We start from the raw sequence: 7,477 nt of genomic DNA, 5'->3' as shown, positions 1-7,477 counted from the left end.
TTGATGCTGATTTATACACTTTAGGATGTTTTCTAAAGGTGTACAGGAAATATTACAAGAAATATTATAGGGAACAAAAATTGAAGACAAAATGCTCTGACCGAGACTCAGTTGATACACAACAGCAAGAAATCACTTCATACAGAAAGTAATTATGTTTTAGTTCTTTACTTTTTGGCATTTTTGTCAAAGGGGGAGAAGACTAATATCGAGGGAGAAGACGAAGAGAAAACTGAGAAGATTAATGTATGGGGGAGAGCATTTCAGCATTTCAGAATCACAACAATCCGAATCTTTTAAGGTCGCATCAATTGGTTTTTCCATCAATGCCAAAGGGGGAGATTGTTAGCATTTGGCATTATAATAGACAATGGAAGATTGTTGGCATTTCAATAAGGATATTGAGAAGGTTGTTGATGATTATGGATATAACTGATTAAGGATGTTTACTGTCTTGATATTATTATTTTGTCATTGTTGTCAAGAAATTAATTTTCTAATTCAGTATGATGTTGCCATATCTTGAGAAGTATGATTTAAAGAGTATAAAGATGTCGGTAAAAGACACAGGAAAGAATATGATGAATAAGGGGATGAATAAGGTATTCAATGGGCAACTATTACCGAGTTAGTCAATGATGAGATCATGATGTTTAGATTGTTTTAACATCATACATATGTTGTAAATTGTAAAGGTTAATACTATACTATACTACCAAGAAAGGAACCTAGTCGATAAATCCTAAGGTTATCGCTATCAGTTAATGAAGGCAGAATGACTACCGAGTGAAGTTTAGTATTCATCGAGTTATAACTGAGTTATTACCAAGTTGTAACCGAGCTATAACAAAATGCATTAAATGTTTACATGCGTAATTTAATGAAGGAAGCTGATGAGCTAGAACTGATTAAATGATTGGTAAGCCATGCATGAAGTTTGTTAATGAACCCAAGGAAAAGGAAAGTCGGCATGAAGATCTACAGCGCAGATCGAACCACAATACCCTGGCACAAGTTCCAACAAATGTATGCAAGTTCCAAGGTGGGGTAAAACATTTTCAGATCGAAAGATACATTGAACCTGGACAAGATTGAAGATGTGATGGCTATGATTGATCATGGGAAATGTGATCAAGGAGATTAAGCGGTTAGCTAATTGTTTATAAATAGGGAACTGTTGATAAATAATGTATGCGGGCAAGTGTGTGCACAAGGATGCTACATAGTGATTATCGAGCATAGAAGCTTGAAGACCTATTTTGAATAACAAAGTATAGAAGCCCAATAGATGGACAAGATTAGTTCTATGTCTAGATTGTATTGAACAAATAGGAATCTGCCTTAGCATTTTAGATGTGAAGTTGCAGATAGATTTTTATTACTGTTATTTTGTGAAAGTGACAGAAAATCTCTTAACCGAGTGGACTTAACAGTCTTATTTGTAAAACCCTCTAGCAAGGTGACATTCTGATTGAGTGTTTGAAATCCTTTAACAAGGTCACTTCTAACAAGGTGAAGATCCTAACAGATCTGAGGGAAATCCCTTAACTGGGTCACATCTATTAATGTGTTTGTAATATTTAATAGGATTTGCTTTTAACTGAGCATACTCTAGAAGAGTATATTTCTTAGTGGGTCTGAAATCCCATAGTGGTTTTTCCCTATTTGGGTTTCCACGTTAAATCTGGTGTTATGAGGTTTATGATGTTTATATGCTTTTGAGTTTGCATGTTTAACAGTTTTGGTTATATTACTAGAGTATATGTTACCAAGGTTGAATCTGATGTTTTTATGGAAGATTAAGTTTGTATGATTCACCCCCCCCCTCTCATCTTGTTGGCTATTGGATATGTACTTACATTAATTATCAGAACTATCATTTATTAATAAATATTAGGGGTTTAATTATATAAATAGTGTGGGTGAATGAAGATCTATTGTTTAAACATATGTATCTTTAATTATCATGTTTGTCACCTCTAGAATAACCTTGTTAGTTTTGTATAGCCTTCAAAAATAAGTTTAAGGAAGGGATTTTGTTAAAATGTGAATCAAAAAATATAAACTAGAGGTAGATGATATTGAGATTGTGAAGACAATATTGTAAACATGAAACAATTTAAGGAAAAGAAAAGAGGCTAGATTGTAGTGGATAGCATGTGTATAGGAGTAAGGGTAGGCATGAGAATGAGAGAAGGCATGTGAATGGTAAATAAAGAAATATCATGAATGTGTGAGGTTGTGTAGATATATGAAATGAAATAAATACTAGGTATATATAAAATTATGTAATGAGATAGTTGGGCATTATAGGACAAGGGACATAGCATTACATAAAACTATGCAATTTCTTGATACATCCATGTATAAAACTATAACCCTCAAAAAAGAAATGAAATTAAACAAAAAATGACATGGATTTACAAATTTCACCATTACAAGTATAAACATCTACAAAAAAATGTAAAATCTAACATAAATAAATGAATTATTATTACTTTGTGAAATTAACTTTTATTAATTGATAACTTTATTTTGACTAAAAATTAAAAATTAATTTAGTAAAACACTACGTAATAACAAACACTAACAATAAATGTAATAAAAATGATTAGATTATCTAGGTTCAACCTATGTGTGATGCATAACTCAGCCACCTCTCTGTGCCTGATGCAAAAGAAAGTGTTGGGAAAGGATGTTGAAAAATAATGGAACTATAATGAGTTTTTTAAGTTCCTCGTTAATGACTAGATCAATGCACTCACATAGCCACTCCATGGTTGGCTTTAGATCTTTAGGCTTTTTTTAATATATTACTAAGACCCTTAATCGTATGAATACTTATACTGCTAAGAAACTTTATCTATTTTATTTTGATATTGATATGTTATTAGTGTGTTGCTAAATTTGTTAAAGCCACCTTCAAATTGTTAGTGTAAATGGCTAGTACCACTATTTTGCTACTTTTAATATCAAAAACAATAAATGTAATAAACATGAAATTTGCATGCACTAGTAGATCAAAATTTTATTCTATCATCATGACCCAAAAATTCCTTCATTAATTTTCCTACTTTATTAGAAAAAGTAATGAATAGTTGGGGAAAAGAAAATGTATTTGAGAAAAAAATATAATTTTGGTGTGAAAAGAGTATATTATTTAAGCAATGTTTCATGAACATATTCCTAAAATAGTAGACATCTAATTTTAACTTATTTGCAAAAAGTGGGTGGTGATGACTTTGATGGCTAATACAAAATATTAAGACACACAACTCATCATTTATTTAAATCATTGTCCTGTTAAAAAACACACATTTAAGAAGAGGATTTCACACCCAAACAAGAAAGAAAAAAACTATATTTGCCCCCATGTACTCTTTTGCATCCCAAATAGAATGGTCATATATGTATTTACATGACCTCTCCTCTATACTTAGCATTTCACTCTTTCTTGTCTTCTTATTATTCCTTCTTCTCTTTCTTGTTGATGACTATCCAACATATTTCCATCCCATAAATATGAAGCTCTACTTCGCTTCAAAGCAGCCTTGGATGACTCCTATGACTCTCTTAGTTCATGGATAAATGGAATAGACTGTTGCACTAACTGGATTGACATATCTTGTGATAATCACACCAACCACATTGTCTCTGTTGATATATTTTTGATTGGTGGTGTTATATCTAAGAGCTTATGCCAACTTTGTTCTCTCACATCACTAAGTATAAGAGGAGTATCACTAATGGGTACTACCATTCCATCCTATTTGAGAAATCTATATTATATTCACTCTTTAAATTTATTTAATAAAAAATTTACTATATATATCAATTCCCCCTTTCATTTGTAATCTCATTAGTCTAATAGTCTTTTATCTTTGAAACAATTACTTCAATGGAAGAATACCTTTCTACCTTGGCAATCTATCTTCTTTAACTAAGATTTACTTTGATAGAAACCAACTTAGTGGAAGCATACAAACTTTTTTAGGTGGTCTTTCTTTTTTAACTCAATTTTATCTTCATCACAACCAACTTACTAGAATCATACCATCTTTTCTTGGAAGTTTCTCTTGGTTAACCAACTAAGTGGGACCATTTTCTCTTCATTTTCTTAGCTTTCCTCCCTCAATTGATTATTGATGGTAATCATTTAAATGAAACCATCTATTCTTCCTCACTTCTACCTTTATTTGGTCTATCCTTGTCACTAAATGACAACCAATTGATTTCAAAAAACCTTTTTCACAAGCTTATAATCCTAGATTATCTTTGATTACTTGATTGTGTTTTGAAGATTAGCACAATTGGATTCAATATTTCAATTTATTAGATCCATCTTTAGTGTCATTTATGATTGATAGTGAACTTCCACCTTGGATTTCAAAAAAATCTTCACTTCATAGTTTGGATTTAATGAAGCTAGTCTTATGGGCATAATTCCCTCTTGGATATGAGAATCCAACCTTCTATTATATCATCCCAATTTTTCAAGAAATCATTTAGAAGGAAGTTTGTCCTCAAATACATCAATAGGGTTACACATAGAAGAGTTAAATGTGTCTAGAAATAGATTGAGTAGGCATGTCCCATCAATGTGACCTTGTCTAATATGGAAATATTGAAGCTTGATGATATTTTGTTCAATGGAAATATTCCTCCAAGCTTGAGAAATTTATCTCAAATCTAACTATTAAATCTTGTAAACAACATGACTAGAGTGATCCCAAAAAGCTTGTGACACAAGTTTAGTAAGCTAAGTGAATTAAGTTCATTAGTTGTTCACAACAATAAATTGAATTGATCATTCCCCTCTATAATAGGAAATTATTTAAATTTATATAGGTTCTTGATATTGGTAACAATTTATTTGGAGGTGAATAACTAGCTCTATTTTATTAGAAATATTTCAAACCTAAGAGTATTCATGATGAAGGATAACATGTTTATAAGAAATTCACCTTCAAAGATAGGTCAATTAAGGAAACTCCAAATCTTTCTCCTTTATTCTACTCAATATTAGGTTCAATTCCACATGCAATCATATCATTGCAAGCAATGACAAATGAAAGTCAAGATAGATTTGTAGCGGCTAATTATGAGGATTCATATGAAGATTGATTAGTTATGACTTCAAGAGAAGAGGTGAGAAATATAAATATATTATCTCCACTCTTCCATCTATAGATCTCTCATGTAATGAATTAGAAGGAGAAGTTGCTTCTAATTTTGGGAATTTAAAGGGGTTGAAAATTTTCAACCTTTCAATGAATAATTTGAATGGGACCATTCCAAGTAGTTTGAGAGGAATTAATTAGCTAGAGTCACTAGACCATTCAAGAAATAATATTTTAGGAGAAATCCCTATAAAGTTTGATTCTCCATACTCTTTAGGTTTCATAAATTGATGAAAAAACAAAATTTCAAGAAGTACATCACAAGGACCACATATGACAACATTTGTCTAACATCATGAAATTGCGACCCCTACAATTTCAACCATATTTTAGTCCCTCACCTTGGCGACAACATATCTTCTCTCAAACAAGACCCCTTTTTGAACCTTCACCACAAGTTCCTCCTGTTTCAACCCTAAGATTGCCTCAAGACCTTGTCCAAGCCCCAAGATAGGGCAAGACAGGGGCATGGCACCCCTGTCCCTCTCTCTTAGGGTGGCCTCAAGATAGGTCCCTCTAGCCCTATCTGCATTTTGGGATTTCAAATCTCCCCGATGGCGGCCTCTGGTGAGATGAATTAATTCTCTGAGGCATGTATAAAATGGAGTTAGTCTTCTCATTTGCATATGGACAATATATACAACATACATGAATAGGCAAAATTCAAGTGAAAAGGTCTTCATCAAGTCTTGTTTTGTTCGAATACAATGAACCCAAGAACACTGATACGGGGGGTGAATCAGTGTTCTGCCAGTAATATAATATTTTTCCTTATTACAACATAAACATATAAACTGGTAAATGAATAAACATATAACATGAATTAAATAAACTAGCCACATGAATGAACACCATAACACACAAATTTTATACTTGGAAAACCTCAATGAGGAAAAACCACGGTGGGATTTGTGACCCACAATATCAATTCACTAACTAGATGAAAGATATTACATAGCATGGGGGTCTGCACATGCAGAAAGGCACATTTCCTAGAGCACACTACTCAACACAAAAGAGTCTCACTGACTACAAGCTTCTATTGAAGTAAAACAATAACAATGAACTTAGAAAATGCATCTACAATGCCAAAAAGAGTTCCGATTAAAGCTTTGTTATGTATCGGTTCATAAAACCTCTTGTCAGTATCTCCTTTCCTCTAAGAATGCCTTACACACTATTTACAGATCATTGCATGATATAACATTCGTATACAGATGATCTACATACATATCCTTCACATCATAATATTCCTTTTCCTTGTCCTATCCTTATCTTTATTTTCTCTATCTTCTATTTGTCAAAAGACCTAACCAAACTTACCTATATACCCTTACAAACAATATGCCTTATGTTAGCTTACAATGTATTACAAAATATATTCAATGTCAACCCTATATAATAATTACACAATGATTTTATAAATAAACCCTAATGTCGGCTTCACCATAGTCCTGGATGTCAATGCTGATGATGACCTTGATATCTCCAATGTTGGTACCTACCTGTATAAGATTCTAAGTACTGGTATATGACTCCTAAAGAATCTTGTTGCCATCAATGACAACATAAGATTCCAATAAGGGTCAATTTCCAAAAATCTTCCCCTTTGGCATTGATGACAACACTCATGTGAAAAATGAATTCCCTGCCAGTCCAACTGAAATATGCTTGTTAAGGAAATTATGTATGCTTGAAAAGATCTCATATGTTTACAATGAAATTCTTGTGTGTTAGAATATTAGATGCATGGCTTTTATTTTAATGAAAAGCTTGAATGAAGATTATGAATAGATCTTAAGGGATGATCATTAGCATGTGATTATATTTCCATCTTTTGAAAGTAATTATCCTTGTTTAAGTATTATCTCGTTTTTAAGATAATTAGCTTATTGGATTATTTGTGTGAGTTAAGTGAATTGTGAAATTTAAGTAATCTCGTTGGGAAACTCTTTAGGTGTTAGTTGATGTCTTCCTCTATGTAATCTGAATCTTTGATATCTTGTTGTTTCTTAATGTGGTGTAACCTTTTAAAAATAAAAAATAAAAAATTATTGCACTCTATTCTTGTGTTATGGCTTTATCCCTTTAGGGTTTCTTGGCGGGGCATTACATTTGGTATCAGAGCCAGGTTGTGTGATGACACTTCTCCCTACGTTCGCTAGTGTGTTGTCATTTTGTCCTGTTAGGAGCGCTTTTGTGGGTCGCCCTATTGTCTATGCCCTTGTGAGTACTTGGTTTCATGTTAGACCTTGGTGGTGATGACTCAGTTTTGTGGATGCTCCAATGGACCTTTG

Source organism: Cryptomeria japonica, unplaced genomic scaffold (genome assembly GCF_030272615.1).
Source record: "Cryptomeria japonica unplaced genomic scaffold, Sugi_1.0 HiC_scaffold_25, whole genome shotgun sequence".
In the NCBI taxonomy this organism is placed as follows: Eukaryota; Viridiplantae; Streptophyta; class Pinopsida; order Cupressales; family Cupressaceae; genus Cryptomeria; species Cryptomeria japonica.
This window is presented reverse-complemented; position numbering follows the sequence as displayed.